The sequence below is a fragment of the Cimex lectularius genome, unplaced genomic scaffold (genome assembly GCF_000648675.2).
Source record: "Cimex lectularius strain Harlan isolate CLEC.00 unplaced genomic scaffold, Clec_2.1 scaffold35, whole genome shotgun sequence".
NCBI lineage: Eukaryota > Metazoa > Arthropoda > Insecta > Hemiptera > Cimicidae > Cimex > Cimex lectularius.
This window is the reverse complement of record NW_019392746.1, coordinates 2,043,712-2,064,874: the sequence shown is the minus strand read 5'-3', so window position 1 is coordinate 2,064,874 and position 21,163 is coordinate 2,043,712. Positions and strand designations below refer to the sequence as shown.

At 36.4% G+C, this 21,163-nt stretch overlaps 1 protein-coding gene across 6 annotated transcripts in view; it reads left to right on the top strand.

Moving 5' to 3' along the window:
* The window catches only part of LOC106669290 (complexin-like), a 340,082-nt gene that overhangs the window by 39,577 nt on the left and 279,342 nt on the right, over positions 1-21,163 (top strand). For 3 of the 6 annotated variants that reach the window (XR_001340913.2, XM_024227161.1, XM_024227158.1), the window contains exon 1: positions 20,398-20,538. The exons of 1 other annotated variant lie outside the window; for it this stretch is intronic. The gene's annotated coding sequence lies outside the window, so the exon portion shown is untranslated. 2 more of the 6 variants (XM_014398642.2, XM_024227160.1) reach the window with 2 other exon arrangements.

Here is a 21,163-nt window from a genome sequence, read left to right as displayed (position 1 = left end):
GGGCCCACAAAGGTCCCCTCCATTAGACTAGTCAAGGGTGGAAAAAGGGAAATTGAATACCGTCGGAAAATTGGAATTATTTCTTGAAGAGTGGATTCACGGTGGAGTGGAAGGGGCCCTCCTATTAAGAAGGAAAGGAACCATTTTTGAACGGAGCATCAGCCATACGATATGAAAGTTTGATTTACACCCATAATGTGTTATAGCTTCAAAACCAATAAAAAATCTTTATCAGGTCTATTGAACAAATAGATGAATTATTTATTTTTTTAAAGACTTTATACAAAACAATGAGTTGACCGTAGATACAAGAGACGACATTGATTTACATTTGAAAAATAAAAGTTCTGCTGACAGAATAACAAAACACATAATAATTACATTGAAAATAGTAGCCAAAAATACAGTTTGACCATTTTAACTTTACATGGGTTACTTCAAGAATAATACAAACATATTACTTCGAATAACTCGACTAAAGGTCGAAACGTCCGTAAAAAAACGAAAAAGGTGTTTTTTTTTAAATACTTCATTCCTTACTGCCCCTTCATGATTTCAACAAATTGATGATCAACCGGTCCCTAAAAAACACATTTTAAGGGACCTTGAAGGACTACAAAAAAGATGGGAGAGATTGGAGACTAATGTTATTTCGGGAGATTACTTGGGAACGGTCCGAAAGGAAATAGTGGAACAGCGAAGGACCCTGTAGGAGAAAGATAAGATTTTAAGTTAGGTAAGGAGAAACGAGTGACTTATGGTAGGATATATCGAGTTCAGCAAAGAAAATTTTTTAAAAAATATATTTATTTTATTTATTGCTTTCTGTACATAATATACATTGAGCAAATAGTTTAGTTATAAACAAATCTGACAGACCTGTCAGACCAGGAGGCAGTGGGGAGAGAAACCGGCCAGTGCTGGAACTCTGTTTTATTTAATGGGGGGGGGGTTAAAGTTAATTCGGTGGGTTAGATAGAATTGTCGTTTTAAACGGCTCGGAGGATTGTAAGGGTGAGATGTTGAGGAAAGAGTTGGGGCTAGTGAATTAGGGTGGAGGGAGAGTTTAGAGTGGAAAGCGAAGAAGCCTGTTCGGATAAGATCTTTGACGAAAGGGATTTTAAGATCTTTATGGATCGTTTGATTTGTGACATAGAAGGGAGCGTTGAGGATACGGCGGAGAACTTTAGATTGAAAAGACTGAATTCGTTGGATATTGGATGATTTGGCCGAGCCCCACAGCTCGACTCCGTAGGTCCAAATAGGATGAGTGTTTTGTAAGCAGATAGTTTGTTATGTATGCGTAGTTTTGGTTTTGGTCCAAGTAGGTGTCTGAGTAGTCCATATCTTTTGTTAAGTCCTTGCCGTTTTAATCGTGCATGTGGTTTCCAAGTAAGTCGAAGTAAAGCCCAAAGTAGCAGACTTGGTTCGATGGTGGTATTATCTTGTTGTAAATGTGCACTGGTGGACAGGTTTGACGTTTGAGCGTAAACGTAACATTTTGGCTTTCTTGTTCGTTTAACCTGATCCGCCACAGATTGCACAAGTTGGTAATAAGGTTCAGGTGTTGTTGGAGTGCTTCTGTTTCTAGGATAAGATTGGAGTGTGTTCATAAGATTCCGGTGTCGTCCGCGTAGGTTGTGATTTGTGTGTTTGGATGTGTGGGTATGTCAGCAGTGCAGATGGTGTAGAGGATTGGGCCTAGGATACTTCCTTGTGGAACGCCAGCTTTGATTTGTGTGATAGGTGAAAAATCGGTGCCGATTCTTACTTTAAACCATCGATCTGGGAGGGAGGATTTCACGGTAAGGTTGTAGGCCTGAGGGAGGATACATTTTAACTTATAGAGGAGGCCGGGGTGCCATACTCGGTCAAATGCTTCCGTAACGTCCAGAAATACGGCTGTTTTCTAGAGCCGAGGATATCGTGTCGACTACTCTGAAACACTGCTGAACAGTGGAATGGAGAGGTCGAAACCCAAATTGATAGTTAGGAATTAGGTTTTCAGAGTTGAATATAGGAATTAGTCTTTTAAAGAGGATACGTTCAAAGATTTTGGATAAAATAAGAAAAAAGCTTATTGGTCTATAAGAGGGTGGAGCAATGGGGGATTTGTATGGTTTTGGTATTGGAGTTATTAAACATAGTTTCCACTGGGTGGGTAACCTTCAACACATACGTTAACCCATACAAAACGTTCTGCAATAATAACGAATTTAGCAGATAAAAAAATGGATGTGACAATCCATTATTGGGTTTTCCAGGTATAGTTATAAGGATGGAAAATAAAATATTGTAGGGCAATCATTGCGCTCTATACAAAACACGCACCATTTTAAATCCAGAACGAATGCATAAATCTTTCTTTATCCCCTGGCAAATATGCCTCATATGTTAATGGTAACAAACGATTGATCCTGAATTGTTGTTATTCAGATTCGGTTTTTCAATGAGGTAAAGATATTTTTTCATTCTGTAGAAGGCGGCATTATTTAACCGTACCCTCTGAGGCGCATATTGAAGGAATTTTCATTCAAATCTCGTTACGCTAGCATAGTGAGTGTTACTAGATTTGCAGGGTAAGGAATTTAAAATAAAAACAACGAAGGGTGTGTTTAAAAATGCCGTTTCCCATTGATTGAATGAACGGCTTCTCGATGCGGACCAAGGATGAACTTCTATATAGCCCATTATAGTCCCTATCCGTTGAACAATCAACTTAGCCATCAAGATTATATCATGGTTCCAAGGCCTTAATTACCTTCGCATTTCCACTTTCCTATTTAATTTTCAATTATGGTGAAATTTGTTAAGTATTGAACAAAGACAAGTTAAGTTGAAGAACTCGGGTAACAGAGTTTAATGAGTGGCGTGGATGTCTTGAATATGGTCTAGATTATCTTCCCTTCCTTATTTGGCGTCGGTGGTGAAAATTGGACTGATGTATTACCAGAGGTGCGTATCGAGTTAGAGAAATTAATGAGTTTATCTCGCTTTGTCTCTAGCCCTTGCCAAAATAATGTAGAAGGTAGAATAAACAGGACTGACTATTCAATCAATAGTCTTTTAGATCTAATAAAAAATATAAGAGTAAGTCTAATTTATTATTGTAAATCTATAAATTCTTACAAATTCTGTGAATCACATATTTAGCCAAGCGGCATTTATTTTTTTTAAACATAAAACGTTATATCTTTATCAGTCTGAAAATTCGAAATTATCATAAAAAACGACGTTTTAAAATGGTTTTGTTGTTCATCTTCATCTTTTTCTATATGAACAAAGGCTATACCAGTACGGCTGAATTCCAATGGCCAGGCACCATGTGGAACGTTTATGTAAGTGCTTCTTTAGTTATCTGGAATAAACATCAAAGAATAATTTTTCATCTGATCACGAATAACAGTTTGTCAAAACGGTACCGTGGCACAAAAATGTTTTTATACCTTAGCCGCCTAGTAGGCATTTGAAAGAAATTTGCATATTTGAGGGCTCGTCCAAAACATTCCGTTTTATATCTCGCCAACAAATCAGCAGGGTTTTATTGAAAGAACGATTGTTGAACATTTCTGTTATAATATAAGAGCAAAAGGGTTTGATGAAATCAGTTTATAAACTTCCCTGGGTCCAAATACCACGATGTATGGCAAATCAATATTGGTTAACTGCATGAAAACATCATAAAAATAATATAGCCCTCAAAGGTCTCATACCGGTAATAAAATTAAGCATTATAATTTTTTTTACGGTGACTTTAATATTGTATTTAGCTAGAATGATGGTATTGTTTCTTTATTTAACAGTAAAGAAATCCTTACCTAAAAATCCTTATTACAGGGCAACATCGTTACAAATGTAGGTTGGAATACGAGGTATAAATATGTGTTTGATTCATTAATTATCATATTTAGTGATCTTGGTACTAAAATTTGCTTGCTTTGAGTTGTACTATTACTTTTAAATTCTTTGAAAATTTAAGTATTTTCACTGGCATAAAGGGCATAGAAAAGCATTTTTCATTCAAGAGAGTTTGGATTGAACTGGTAATTGGTTATTTTCTCTCTTTTCCTAATTTTTTTTAAACCTGTGGTTTTCCTAAATCCCCTCCGACATTGTTTGGTAGAATTCTGTATTATTTGTTTATTTAACGTAGCGAGTAGACGGGTATTGTTTATGATATTTTCCTTTTCCAAGTACCTATTAAATGTGGCCTTTATTTTCTTGTTTTTTTTTCCGCTCGAAAAATTGGAGGCCGTGTTATTTTGTTAAATCAAGGATCAAAACGCACATGTTTGTTATATAGCAGTTTTAATAAATGGTCGTTTTCTAAAAAATGTTGAGGTTCTCTACTGAATAGACAAAGCGGTCTCCAAACATCATGAACGTTGATTTTACAAATGTATTACTTCCGAAACACTCTCAGAATTGATTTGAACAAAGTCAACTAACGATAGGCTAACATCAGTGATTATTAAGAATTCTATAGCATGTTACTGTCTCAAGAGTATTAATTTTATAAAATAAATACATGTTGTACTTAATTATTCAGAGCACACAGGAATTAATCTCTTTTTGCACTTTACTCCTCAATTATACACGCAAACTTTGCTGAAAGGTGTTAATCCTTTTAAGCCTGTTCAAGTAGAGACGTTTTGTGATATATTATTTTGGATATAATATCGTAAGTGTGCGTTTCAATATGTTTTTAAGGGTTAGGACTTACTTTCTTACAACGTATGGAAGAAATAAAGAACTAAGTCAAGTTGAGTAAGGAAGGAAGTTGAAAAACGCAAAATCCTCCAATAATACGCTATTTCTACCACCTTGACCAACCGGACGACTCCTTAGCTAAGCCTGATCTGGACAAGGACGTACTCTTCGCCTCTCACCTCTTATGTATTTATCTATCTATCACACACACACACATAGATTTTTGTATAAAAAACAACCTGGCAAAATCCCCTGCATAGGATTTGATAACCAGCGACATCTTTGTCCCCATCGACGCACCAATTTTCCTGACAACCCTTTTCAATGTAGTCGTCAGATCAACCAATTTTTAAATTCTCTGGCATTTGTATGATCCACAAACCCATAAAACCAACTGATCGCCCAACTTCAACCATCCCACAAGCCTGCTTCCCATTCATGGAAAAGAGTTCGAGACGCTTTTCATAAAACTTCAAACCATTTTAAACTTATTAACCGGTAAAACGTATTACCGACTTTAAGCAGTACTGACTGAGTGTCTTTCTTGACATTATCGAGCATATGACCAGGATATGGCCTTTGGGCCTTCAGATACATCATCCTCAAATCTTGCTTAGCTGGTCGTCACTTTCATGTGGCTAATAAGCATTAACCTACATCCTGCTAATAATCATATTAATCAATATGATAATTAATCAGGGAGTAGTAACTAATAATTATAATGTACACGTAAATGAAATCAAATCTCTCTCTGAAAATTATTATTTTTATATATATTTTTTAATGGCCTTATGAGACTCGCATTTTAGCCAGTAGGTGATTGTTTCAATGTATATATGTAGTTGGGGGAGGACGGGTAGCGTGAAAAAAGGGCCAGGGGCGATGGCGGGAATCGAACCCATGCTTGCGGGGCCTACTAGCCGAGTATCTGTCACGCTGACCACTGGCTACCGCCTGAGATGTGATTATTAATAGTTGAAACACAATTGGGTTTTATATTTCATCATTATTTAAGCACCTCAAATTTACTACACCAGAACACCACCGGTTGTTTTCTTCATTTGGTGTAGTTTTTTAAATGTTCCTGTTTTCCCAGAGACACCGCAGCATTTTAAAGAAGCCTTGACTCCTCTCCTGAATAAATAAAGTTAAAAATTCAGTGGGCGGCTTTTAACATGGGGCGAAAACCTCTGTGGTACATTTAATAACATAATTACACATAATCCCATAGGAAGCTTGTCGACAAGTATTTACAAGTCGGTTAAGAAGATGAAGTCGGTTCAAATATTAAAGAGGGGAAAGCTCATGAATAAAGTGAGCAACACGGACAAAATTCCATTTATTGGACCGATAGAGCATTGATAAAAACTCATCGGGGTAAGCTTTCCCGAACATTTTCTACAACCTTTTTCTTATCTATCTGAATTATTTAGAATTTGGCCTTAATTTTAAAAATGGTATGTCAAAAGTATAATTATCGTCAACTATTTAAAGATCGAGTTTTTGTTCAAATTTATGGTACCAAATCATTCAATTTTCGATGCTTGTTTTAATTGTTTACGAAATTAACTTTTCAAACCAGTTTTAAATTACTATTTTTTATTGCCTTACATTTTATTAAAACTGGTATTTATTAATTTTCAGTTGTATAATAAATAAATATGTACACATTTTTTATAAAGCCACTTGCTTTCAAAAGGATTTTGACAACATTGTACTTATTCGATATTATCGATGTTTTTTAATTCTTAAAAAAGTTGGAAGTCTAATTTAAAATTTTAATAAGGCATAAATTGAATACTCATTGATTTCTTACAAAGGATATTAAATCTACTTAATAAGCTCCCGCAATAAAATAGAAAAACAACTGTTTCACGCTAGTTCGGACATCCTGAGCGTGTGCGTGTGTATGTATGATAACCGCAGAAAAACTAAAGACAAAAGAACCAGCCATTGGTGAAAAACGCAAACAACAGTGCAAATACAGGGACCTCCGAGTCCCAAGTCGTTTTATCAGAAACTAACAAGAATTTTTAGATTTTCGTATGGAAAAAATACAATTAAAAACACTAATAGATTAAATTAAAAGAAGTTAGGGTTTCAAAGTGCAATTTGATTATTTTTAATACCACCCCCAATGCATTTTACGTACCTGGAAAGCTTTGTAAGTTTTTTGTAAATTTAAAATTGACTAATAGGGGAGACGTTATAGTAGTTTTTAATGTTATTAATGATGAGTTGAATGCACTACGTTTTTCGAAATTTTAGAATCTTATTAAACCTTTATCACAGTTCTTTGATTCATACACTTCTGTACCATGGCGTAAATTTAAGCAAAGCAATCAATTATCTTCAAAAGAAAATTTAAATGGCGTTCTTTGTCGCTTCGTCTCATCTTTCTCTCAAGTAAAAGATTTAATTATTATGTAAATAATAGTTTTTAAAAACCCTAGAGACTGTAACATAGAATATGTTGAACATTTCTCTAGTAAAAAATTAGCACTGTTCAATTGCCAACATTTCTCTGTTAGTATTTGCACTACTATAATAGCACTATTTAAATACTATATTACGTCAGGTACATAAATATTTCTAGGCTCAGGAGTTAATTTTCCTTTACAACCTACAGTCCATGGCCATTTTAATTAAAGATAACAATTCTGTTGATCAAATTATTCGGTTCGGTGAATTCAAATGAATAATAAGGCACTAATAAGTATTGTTTGTGATAAATACCTACGTTTTTCATTAAGTATTACTAATATTACAAATTTGTAATAACTCATTAATATATTACAGAAGTGACAAAGGGGAACTAGTATGTAGGACTAGCAGTAATTAAGCACGTAGTTAAAACTAATCCATCGCGAAAAATGTCCTATTTTTCTTCAATTTATTTCCATTTTTCCAGTATTTGTTCTCGCAAAGTTTTCAGATGTATGCATCACAAACGATGCAACCTGTCCAAAAAGATGCCTAGACGAAAAGCACAATTTTCTATTAAAGTAGTAATACTTGCTTTGGTAATGTTGATTACAGGGGGCCTTATGAGAGAGGAAAGACCACAGGGAAAGTGTATTGTCCGAGCTCAAAGGCTTCCTGGAGATAGACAGGAAGAGATACTTTTGAGCTATTGCTCCGGGATTTCATATCTACAATACCTTTCTCTGTTCACCCACTATCGTCTCACGTCTAGAGCAGAATTCGCCATCGTCATTTGTCACATCGCCGTTTTATAAGTAAATACCATTTCTAGATTATTTGGATTATTAGTTTTCGTGTGTAACAAGAAGAATAATACATAGAGATAGAAATGTAATTCATTGGTACATGATGAAATTATTTAATTTAGATAAATTAGTTATTAAGTTGGGTAGAAGGTCGCAGCTGATGTTGCCCTCCAAACTCCAAACTTTGGTCGTTATTGTTGGTTAAAATGAAATCCCAGTCTGTTAAATGTTAGAACATTAATCAAACTTAGAGGTAAGCGCACAGATTGAACGATTATTGATTTCAATTTAAAAACAAGAAGAAAAAGAGTTCGGTGTAAGTGGAACTTTCCGAAGGGTACTTACATGTTCAATATTAGGGATAAAAGCTAAGACTAGCGCTTCTACGAAAAATGAAACACCTATATCACAAATCTCTATGGGAAATATATGCCTCGATATTAAGACTGACTCCTGGGAATTTTAAAGATTTATTCCTCGTTCTCTTTTAGTGGAAATAAAAAGGCTTGTTCATTTTTCAACGGTTTTCGGTTGAAACGTACCTTAGTTGTGGCACGTAAAATAAGAAGACAAAATAATTATTAAATATTTTAAATTTATTTGGCATTCATCTTTGAAATAATATTATTCCATTAGTATAAATCGATGGGTGTGAAATATATTGAAAATAAAAGCCCTTGTTTTTTTTCTTTTCTTTATGTCTGTATATTTACCCTTTCAAACACTACATTCATACAAATAAATACATTCATACAATACACTCGTTCCGTTTGGTCGGTGGAGTACTTGATATTCCTCCACCGACCCTATATTCAAACTAATCTAGATTGGGGTCGATGGAGTACTTTTATAAATATTCCGCCATCGACCCCGAACACACACTCTTACGCTCTCATCGTTCGAGGGGTGATGATGACGTTATATTTCACCCTCACCCCTCGCCATTCACGCTAATAAATCAAAACATATAGACACACAACACATAAGATATACTATATACAATAAAAAAAACCCAATTTCCCTTAAAAAGCGGAACAGGGGACTGAAACTCGCTAGCGTACTCGAGAACTCTTCTTAAGTCCGGCGGCATGCCTACACGCTCTCTGTATGGAGCCAAGGCATGACACGCCTCTATTCTGTGGGACACATCGAGCAACCTTTCTCTGCATAAGGGGCACGTGCGCGGGCTTTGGCCCAAAATCAGGTGCCCATGTGTTAACCGCGTATGGCCAATCCTCAGTCGGGTGAGGACGATCCCTCGTCTCCTGCTCAGATTCTCTGAGGGCCATCTACCGGTCGTGCTCTTGACATTTTTATTCCAATCACCATTTTGGTCGAATGGATGCTGTTTTGATCTTCCCTATACATTAAAATATTTTTATTTTTGTTTTCAGAATATTTATTGGTGCTTCTCATTTATTTACCTTTTAATAGATTTTATACTTATAAGGTTCAATTAACTGCGTTCGTAGGAAATTACATATGGAAATTAATAACATTCCGTTAACACGTAGTACTGGCCAATTATTAGGCGCGTGGTGATGAAGCTAACCCAAAAGTATAATGCCCGTTGTTATGCTGACCTGGTATTTCCTTGTGTGGTCATGGAACGTTTGCCGGGAAGCCATGGTTGCAGGGAAAAAAGGCTATTTTATCATGATAACAACTGATATTACCTTACCCAAAAGTGCCAACCTTCCTGTTTTTTTAAATAAAATTGATTGATTGAAATTCTACGTATGTTGAAATCTAAGCCTTTTGATCCATATTTATTTTTTGGTTATTGAAGGAAAAATGTTGCTAAAAGTGCATTTTTAAAAATTTATTTTCTTTCTTTCTTTCTTTCTTTTTTTAAATGGTCTTTCTACATTTTATACAGACTTGCGTGTAGTTTGAACCAACTAGTCAACACCTTGCTGTTCTTATTATTGATAAAATGTGGTGGTTTTTTATTTACATTTTGGCCACCGGACATACTGGTTCAGTTTTATTCAGATATATTTAAAGAGATGAAGAAGATACATTTTGGTTTAGGATATCATGCGGCCTGGTAACGACCATTATTAGATGGTTTAGATGTAATGTAGTGCCATCTAGTAATATAAAAAGTCATTTGTGTAGGATTATTTTTGATTTATACAGCACGATGAAAACATTTTATAAAACAGACAAAAAGACGATGAAAGTAATATATTACACTTCAGGACCTAATGACTAGTACGCAGCAGCAGTCCTACTAACCATCTTTACTACTTATACGTCGCTTTCATCTGCAATACTTTATAAAATTTTATTTAAAATCTCCATCCTTGTCCATAATTTTTGCTACCAAGCTACCAATTTTGTGAGTTCCTATGAGATATAATGTTCTGACGGCTGCTGTAGGCCGTAGATTATTTCGAGAATTTTTCATATGGCAGGATATTTCTCTGAGGATAAAAATTTAATATTATGAGTAAATTATACAAGACATATAAAGTAAGAAATACCAGAAAAATATTGGACGACATCAATATTCATAACTGACGTACCCCAATGATGTTTTTTCCTCTTTCACGGGTGATTATGCACTAACACTCAACAGACAGCCACCTGACGCCCGGTCCGTCCATTCGACAAAGGTACTTTTTAGAACGAGGCTAGGGAGTTTTGTTTTGCTAACTCTGAAGGAAAAACATCGTTCTGGGGTACAAAACCTACGCCAGCGAGACCGTTCTTATGTTAAGGGGTGTAAGTAGTGTAAGGTACCCCGACTCAAGGGTACAAGGATGGTCCACTCCTCAGTTTTGGAAGGACTAAAGGGATAAAATCGGAAGGGGGATACAAAGGACAGTACGCCGTAGGCTTTAGGAGAGTGATGTGCAAATTATGTTTGTGATTGTGTAAATAAAGATAATGTAATAGTCAATTGCTTTCCATCCTCTATTCATATTACACTGTTACCCCTAAAGTAGGCTAAGGAACGACACAAACACAAAATGATAGGGTGGACCAGAATGATCTGAAACGACCAAAATACAGACTCTTCAGAACCTTTGTTTCCCTTGTATACTTGTGGTTCGCCCCTTCTGCTTATATCAAATGGTCGATTGTTTTAGACAAGACATTATGATTGATTGCACATAGCTTTTTATTTTCATAAATTTTGACCTTTCACAGGGCGAATGGTGACATTGGGCTGTTGGTGGACGTTGTTCTTGCTCTAAGCGACTCTCCAATGAAAACCTTAACATTCTCTTTTTTAAATATCTGATCTATATTCAAAATAAATAGTAATTATTTTGATCTCCGCTTTGAGGTAAATAAAATTTTGAGGTAAAAACAGTTCCTTCAGGTTAGGGTCCCTTAGTAAATTTTTGTGGTGACTCCACAAGCCATAAGTGTGTAATCCATTTTGGAGAATCAATGCCTTTCTACAGAATATTCTTGGGTAATAACCCATATTCTTTGCTTGCTTTGTTTTGATACCTCAGCTAAATTATTGTGTAAAATGTACTGTAATATCGGAAAGCGAAATACGACACACGAAAGTTTTCTTTAATTGGGGGATAGATCAATAGATAACGCATCCAACAGTTTCTATCTTTATTTTGTTATTATTAATGTTAAAAAACAACATTTATTATTATTTCTTGTTCCAATTTAAGCAGTCATTATGGAATAGTAGCGCTAACGAACTGACCGATGGATCGAATAATTGTCTCAGAGCGGGGCCGAAAGAGAAGAGCAGAGCCTATTCTAATTGGATGGCAATTTCCTTCTTGGCTTTGTATCTCGACTACTTTTGGTAGATTGGTGAGGTCGAGGCGGGGTGGCAGTCCGGAAAGAATGAAGGAAAGTAAGCGGGCGATGGGGGTTGAGAAAAAGAGAAGTATTGAGTAACCCTTGTGAATAATAATTGGGAAGCGGACCACTCTAGAGACCGGTGGATGTAAAGAGGGTGCGGAGGGATGAAGGGGAAAAGGCATTATCTCCTCAGCACAACTCGGAAGCTCCGGGGATTCCCTACTTAGATTTCGGCCCACTCAAAATTCGCATTACACCTTATAAATTAGAGAAATTTTTTGCGTTCTGCAATATTCAATTTTTCATCTCTTTTTAACGTATATAAACAGCGAACGATAAAGACGATCTGTGACCAAATTCTTATTGAAGTCTCTCTGATGTGTAGGGCCAGTAATTGAAGCCTTTGATGTCTTACATTACCGGAAAGCTACTCTGCAATTTAATAAATACAAAGTCAACACTTGTTATACAGTCACAATCGATAAAAGTCCAGATTTTTAATAATACTGTTTTATTGTGTTCTTCGGGTGATAAGAAAGCATGAGATTTTCTTAGAGGTAGGAAACATAACGAATAACCCAATGGGGGAAATGCGATGATGGATGAGCTGGCTTCGCTTTTGAAGCTTTATCAATCGACTAGTCTCTATTGAAACTGATTTATACGAAATATATACGATTTGAAATAATATCCTGCATCTGGTCGGTATGAGGTCTGCTGTGCTATTTCGTCATTTGTTTGGATACGCTTTAGTTTACCCAACTGTCATTTGCTTATAATTGAAGTGTTCACAAAAACAAGATAGAATGTGTAAGAAAGTATCAGAAATGCGATCAAAGCAGTATACATTTCAATTTCACTAAACCATTTACAACGAGACACTTTTAAACAGATAATCCATCAACTCTGCTTTTTGGCATATTTTTGGCATAACCAAAAATCAATAGATTGTTATTAATCATAAACAAAAAGTAATAAAACCAAAGAATAACCCTCCTGAAGACGATAATACGTTTAGAACAGGAAAATATTGAAAGGGCGTTCACGTTTATTCGTTATCATAACACGATACAACGGTAGCGTTAATGCCATAATAATGACATAAAATCTTGGTTATGAGCTTAGATGTATTGCATATCAATAAAAATTCAGTTGTTTTATTTTGTTGCTAGTGTGTATATGGTACGATTGTAGAGGTGAGAAATTATATACATATAACAACCTCAAATATCTTATATTGTTATTTTCTTCGAGCTATTTTAAAAAGCACAATGGCACATTTAGCTCAATACCTACTTATCTATCCGACGATCACCTAGAATCACGTTTCTATTTTTTCATTGTTTTCTTTCAATAATAATGCAAATAAAGTACTTTCAATAAAAATGTATATTGTTAAAATTAAAATTCAGGGAAATGATGGGTATCACTAATAAGTTAAAATCTTAATCAATAATGACATTGTAAAATGAGAATGATGTCATGAAGGGGTGAGAAATGAATTATTTTCTTCAGTTTTCTGGCTGCTCATTGCTTATCAAACGGACTTTGCATTTCCTCCAGGACTTTCGGAGTTTATATAAAGAACCTTGTACTTTTTTTAAAATGTTTACAGCTTTTTCGTTATTTTCCTCTTCCATAGGATTCATTCTTTATTTTCAACAGACAACGTATTGATAATGAGAAAAGCTGATCGCCCCTTTTAAGGCGACCATGCCTGCCTGCATCTGTCGGATTGATCTTTGGTTACCATCCTATCTTTGGATAATCAGTCGCTGATAATAGCTCTGTAAATGCTGATATTAAGAATATGATGCAAATTTTTTTTGTGAAATTTATATGTACGGATGTGCCTCCTTCTTCATTTTTTGAACACTGGTTGTTGCAAGACCTTTCAACGACACCCGTTTTTAGCAAAGCATTGGGGTCCAGTATGCTTGCTTGTGGTACACCCGCATTAATAATTTAAAAAAAAAACTGCTTTGGTTTATGGCGGACCTTGTCAGAAGCCTGTGATTCATCAAAGAATACAGGAGAACAAATTAGATATCCAGCATGAAGGTATGGTGGTTTCTTTTGTATATTTACTCCTTTTGTTTTTACGAATTTTTTAACATGAATTTCGGATAAACTCTTAGCCTCTTCTCCGTAACTTGTCCTTTGTGGGAGATCTTCACATTACTCCAACGTTACAACACTGTAACAAAGGACAAAAGACTGAGCAAGGGCTGAATGTTGGTCCGAAAGCTTTCTTAACAAAATATAAACTGGTGGAAGAGTTCATGAAAAAGAAAGGAGCAAAACAAGTTAGTTTTTCTTCGAATTATTTTTATGTTATATCCCTTACTCGTTGATATTGCTCAATTTTTGAATGGGTTTTATTCTTTTTAGTATAATCTTTTCGAAAAACTTAGAGATTGTCGGTAGTAGCGGATGGGTACAAACCTACAACATACATACAAATGATTTAACCTCGTTTGACGGTTTTCTGGTTTTGGATCATGATAGATCTTTTGCAAATTTCCAGATGGCGGGGACATATTGTATTCCGATTGCAGCATTCAATAGACCCCTTAGTTTAACTAATATATTTTTTCCATTTTTTTAAAATAATAAATGATAAATCTTGAGTCTTTTTACCTGGCAAATTTTTACTATGCTGTGCTATTTCTTTAGGCGTAAACTTTATATTAGGAAGAAATATTTTTCTAGTAAACCTTCTCCAAATTATGCGTGCTTGGCTTTGAAATTTCAGCCGATCTTTCCATATAACGAACCTAAAATAAAGAAATGGCCCAAATATTTCATGAGAGAATAAAAGGCTGAAAAATCATCTTTCAACTTAAGAATCAACCAACTCACTTTGTAATGTTTTCCAGGTTGTTGTCATCCAGCCATTAATTTATTGTTACATGTAGATCTAAAGGGCTTTGTGTTATTTAATACCTATGGTAAAGGTCTTTGCGGCTGGCATCTAAGCGACTTTGCGGCGCCTTTTGAAAACAAGAGGAGAGCCTGACATACCTTAAGAATTTAACCATTTACACAATGAAAAAAGTAAATTAAAAAAAAAGATTTGTTGGTTTTCCTCGACTAGCAAAGGGTTCAAGGGTGACTTCAAAGCAAACTAAGTATCAACGTACCCTTGACCAAAAGCTCACCAGAAGACATAAAGCCGACGAAATTCACACAATTCCCCGCATTGGCTAGATATTATGCAGGAAACCTGGAGACTAAACCCTTGAACCCTTGATTATACAATACAAAATCAGACAGCTATGGTGGTATTATACAAAACACCGCACAAGCACAAATCCAAGTTCAAAGTCTAGCGTGTATAAAAACATAACAGGGCGAATCATAATTTTCGAAAACAGCGATGGAAACAGCACTTGATACCCTTACACATTGATGTATTGTACAAAAGTGGGCATCAAACTTGTGAAATACAAAAAAATAAAATTAGATCTAAGGAAAAATGATCATAACAACTTTGAAGATAATTAAAATAAATGGAATGGCTATTACAGTACCTGACAGAATGAGAAAAAAATTCAACTTTGATAGACTCTTCCAAGTGGCCATAGATATCAGAGGTCTTTGACATAAAAGCAGCACCAAGTTATACTGATGGATCGAAGATCGAACAGAGAGTAAGTATAGAGGTAATAGCAAAACCCCTTGGAATCGTGCTATGTTTCATGCTAAGGTCGATGGAAACCATCTCTGTTCACACATTCGTACAATCAAGCAGCTATTAAAGCCTTAAAGGGGGCTGCAGATTAATCGGTTCTTGGAGTGCCATAATTGCCTAATGGCCCTAGAAAACTATAAGTTCTCCTGAGATTTGAGTTGAAGGTTTAGAAGGAAACGAACCGGTAGATCAACTGAACAAGGAAAGTGCAGTCCTTTAATTCATAGGACCAGAACAACAATTAATTGCATTGGAGAGTGTGGTAAAATTGTAGCTTGAGAAAGGAAAATTTAAGCAATAGCTAAAAGCAACAGGTATGAGGGAAGCCAAGAAAATCATAAATATTTCAAAAACACAGGCGAATTCTTACATCAGGCAAGATTTGAGGAAAATTATATGCCATTCCACTCTTGACTTCCACCTAAACAAAATGGGCAAAGCACAGATAGACTTGCTGACTCTGTTATATTTACAATTTATTTTCTTGTGAATAATATTACTACAGAGATTAAAGAAATCTGGAAAAAAGTTAGTTATATTCTATTAGGAAAATTTTTTGTCTTTGTAGTCATGCGACTTTGAATATTATTAAATCTCTTGGCTAGTCGAGGTGTTTTATTTTCCACTGTTTCTTGAGGAAAACGACTATTTGCATGTGTACGTCTTTAAATTATCTTTGCTAACGGGCTTCACAAAGGAAGCGTGTGAAAGGTTTACTTCATATTCCATCTTAGTCACATCCTTCGTTTTCTATAACAACAGACGAGGATTGGCGAAAGAAGGTAGGATGAAGACTTTTGTTTGCCGATCCAATGTTTTCCCTCGTCAATGGTTGATTTGTCAAAAACCCGTAGGACTCGACTTCTTACCGACCCTACGTCGATGGGATGAGAGATGTTCGATTTTTGAAATCCAGCTTTACATAATGCCGACGAGCTTTGACTGAACCGTGGGAAAACCAATGTGTTTTTATGCCTTGAGAAAGTAAACATTTATCTGCGTTGTTTTCTGTTTGTGGCCTCTAAAGACTTACCCCTAATCCAGAATGTAAACTACGACTATGAGCAATGTTCTCTCAATATTGCGAAACAGAACAACTTTGTTTCTGGCTCGTTTCAGGAATATATTAAAGATGCAGTGAAACAAAAATCACTGCGTTTCGCCCTTCCCTTTTAAATAAATCGATGTTGGCAGAAATGTATTTCTACGTGGTATTTTTCCTCTTATACGAAATTGTGTGTCGTTTTCACTTGACTACCTAACAGTAGATTTCTGATACCTGCTTCATCTCCAAACTTTATGTCTGTTAAAGCTCATTGGCACACTGGTACCTTCCATTAGATTTTTATATCTATTTTACTCCACACCCTTTTCTATCTTGTAAAAATATTACTAGCTCCTAAAGCTCACAAACCTCTTACAGAGTTCTTCCTTCAGTGTCCGAAATCCTTGAAAGACTCATTTTAGAGCGCTTAATACCTATCCTAGATACTCATAAAAATTTTCTGCTCACCACTTCCTCGATACAATATAGTTTCAGAGATGTCGACTATCTCCTCTGCTCTAGAGAATATTGAGAATTGTTGGATGCGTTCCTAGATGTAGTACATGGTCTGGCACACGTGCATGCTTTATAAACTTAAAGTTTCCTGCTCACTTATTACCGTATCTTAAAATCCTACCTAACGGGACGCTGCTTCAGAGTGAGGTGCGGCATCGAGTTCTCGGATCACAGACAGATACAAGCCGGCGTCCCACAGGGGGGCAGTCTTGTATCCTATATATCCCATGCTATATATCAATAATACCGCTGACCCGCCCTAATACCACCATCACCACCTACGCGGAGGATACCGCAATTTCGTCCTCCAATTATAATCCTATCCAAGCTATCTCCAACATCCTTCTTCCATCGAAAACGTGGAGGACAAGACTAAATGAAGAAAAATATACTCATTGTACGGTCACATTGGAAAAACAGTCTTTCTCTTTTCTACACATCAACAACAAACCGACTTCCATTCAAGTCCAATACTTAGGACAATATGTAGACAGCAGACAGACGTGGAATCCCTACACAAGACTTAAGAGAGAACAATTTAACATAAGACTTGGACAACTACGAAGACTTCTAAGACCGAAATCCATCTTGACCATCAAAACTAGGCTAACCTACAAGAATTTTCTACGACCACTTTGGGCATACGGAATGGAGCTGAGTAATTCTGCCAGGCCATTCATGCAGTGCACCCAATCTTTCCAATCCAAAGCCTTGAGACAGATCGTCATAGTTCTTAATTTCATCACTAACCTCACTATCCATAACGACCTAAATATACCTTTTGCAAACGAAATAATCTTTCCCGATTTCTAAATTTCCCTCTCTAAAAATCCCTCTACACATTCCCATCCCGAGAACCATCCACTTAGCGTGTATCGACTAGGTCCTCGCGATCTCCGTGTCCCTCAATCCCCCACACTGAATGTCAGCATTGGCTGGTTTCTTATGTCATGTTCTCTCCTGATACAGCCCTGCCATTAGTGTAAGTGCTGTGACCATGTAGAAATAAAGTTTGGTGATCACAATAATAATTATAATATATACTAATATGTATAAGGTACAAATGAAAAAAAAGTGTATTTTCAGTGTACTCCTTGTTATTCTTTTTCTTGCTAGTCTTCTTTGGTATGTTAAAGCATAAAATAAATCGACTGCACAAATTACTGCAATTGTATCACTGGTCATGGACGTCACCTTAGACACATTGACTTAGGTCTGAACAATTGACATAGATTGCCATTTAAGATTTTCCAAAACAATGTTTTTATCAAATAATGTTCAGATAAATTAAGGGTATTTACTATCCTTGTGTTAACCCTGTTAACTCTGTTAGATCAAGAAAAATGATGACGTAGACTTGTAAGAATCGGCTAGTTAATATTGCTCGATCTAACAGGGTAGTGCCAATGTTAGATGCTAAGTCGAAGGTGTAGTTACATTGTTAGCCATTGGAGCGTGGATAACCAACATGGCAGCCACGAATTTAACAGCTGCTTTTTGTTTTCACGTCTTTTTGCTCTTAAATACGTATTAATTAAATCAGACCAATACCTTTCTTTTGTTAATTTCTGACCTGTCTTTATACTCTCATTCATAGTAGATACACCCCCTATCCTATAAAGTGGTAGGCTGTGAGAAGTTAGGATGCAAGGTAGGTATGTCGGCACGAATTGAAGCGTGTTATTTGTTAGCACGTTTCGAGTGCATAGATAGCATTTTGAATGAAAGAGTTGATTAATTTTACTTTTTTTTCTTCCCCCCCCCCCGGCTTTGCATCAATGCATCGGCCATGCGTTTTCCTTCGGCGTCGCCTCAGTCTATAGAATTTATTATGTTTCTTTCACTACATGTTGTTGTCTTTTATATTTTGATGTCATTCTTTTTTATAAAAGTCATTAAACTGTCAAATACTTGAATATTTTTAGTGTCGCTCAATATAGTTGCTATATATGTTGGGAACGCTACTCCGTGCTTTCTTAAATTCTCATATAATTCCTCTCTACCTTTGTTTCTGCTGGGGCATGTTAATACGACATGTTCCGGGTCGGCATATTTTTCTCCGTGACAGTCGCAATTTGCGTTTTCTATGAGGGATATTTTTGCTAGATGGTGCGGAAGTTGGTTGTGGTTAAGTCTAAGTCTGATAATGGTAGTGAAAAAGTTCCTTGGTCTAGTAAGTCTGTGGAACCATGGCTTGGAGGGAATGACGGGTTGGATTCTTGCATAGTATTTCCCTTTAATTCGTTTGGGTTCGACGTATTCTTTTTGCCAATTCTGTTTGACCATTTTATTGATATGTGCTTTGATATCGCATGTTGTTATCAATTTAAATGGGCTCCCATTTTTTTGCACCATCTTTTGCCAATAGGTCTACTTCCTTGTTGTATTTATTTATATCGTGTGCTTTGACCCATATGAAGTGAACTTCTACTTCGCTTTTCCTCAATTCGGTAAGTACCCCTAGTATTTCCTCTATCAGTGGGTTTTCGTCAGTTTTAGCCTGTTCTAAAGCCGTTAGTTCGCTAAGGCTGTCTGATGCGATGGCTGCGTCGTCGTGTGTTAGATTTTCTGCGGCTAGATACTTGAGAGCTTGTTGTATGGCAATGCTCTCTGCCGAATAGATGGTGGTTATTTCCGGAAGCTTCCATTTATGGGATACTGTGCCTTCTGTTGTCATTATTGCTGCGCCCGTTCCTTTGTCTCACTTTGACCCATCTGTGTACACTTTGGTAACGCTGCAGTTGCCTGTCTCGTAGCAGCATTTAATCGCGTCTGGCTTTCCTGTTAGGTGATTTGGGTTTAATATCACAAAACAAAACCATAACAAACGATAACAAGCCTTCAAGGACTGTTATAGCTTTATTTTTGGTTCTACCAGTAGCAGAAAAAAGGGTCCTTCACGATCTTACGGGACATTTCTCTATTCAAGATAGTACGAGTTAAAATGTAACAAACATCGTGAATGCCCACATTTTGTAGGGTGTAGACTAGGCTTGAGATTTATGATATCACACAAAGTTGGACAGGAAAATGGCAGATCAGTTGATAGAAAATAAATTTAGGCAAACCGGAAAACACCGGTTATCGGAAAACACAGCTAAGTAAATTGTGCACTTTATTCTTCCAATCATGCGTTCGGCAAACTGGCAGATAACACTCGATCAAACCGGCAGTGTGTACTGAAAGACAATCGGTTCACCCCAGGCAGCGATGACTATGTCTACAGTCTGACAACTAGACATACAATCTTCCGCTGTTATTTTCTTTTCTTTAAAAAAACCGACTAGATTTTGTATTGGATGATGACGTCACGACATGACGCAAAGTGCGACCTCACAAGAGTGACGTGGCGGCTTGGTTGCCGAGAGCGCATGGCTCAATTGGTGGGGACGGCGCCCCTGCTGGCAGCGCATGTCCCATTCCAGAGCAGGCAGAGGCCAGCTGTCCAGCCCACAGTCGAGGGCCGCTCTTGTCTCTCCCGAGTCTTCCGGCCGCTGTCTCTTTCAAGTCTGACAACTATCAGGCAACATACATTGTCCGTGCCCCTGGTTCATCAGGTAAAGGTGTTCACGTGTTCAGTGTTGTGCAAAACCATCCCACACATTCTCCACCCTGCCACTCTCTCAACTCAACCAACTTCCTACGAATACTTTAATGTTTTGTCGAAATATTGTGTTATTGTGAGATATTCAATGGATTGTTGTTAAAAAATAAAACAAAAAACAGAGTCCATAGAATTCGATCTCTTGATTTTTTAGTCGTTTATATTCGCGACACACAGAGCTCGAAACTGGTAAGTCATGTACGAGAAACTATCAAGCACCTGAGCACAATTTTAGTAGTTTATCCTTTTTTTCTCACACGACAAATACGTTTTAACACCATCTATCCAACAGTTTTGCATGTCAAGCCCCTTTGTATATTTAATCCTTAACTTGTGTCTTACACTTGATTTGTACCGGCAGCGGTCGAGTACTATTGATTGAAATACTTCGATCTACAATTTATTAACATCATAAATATTTTGAACCGGGCGTTGGACAGCTGCAATCCTTACTGGTAAGTCGATGGACCATTGTTGAAATGCAGTAATTGTTTCAGATGGTAGTCGATAAGGGTAGATGATGTGTAACGTTTTATTACAATAGTGGTAATTATTGCTTTGTTATTATACATTAACAA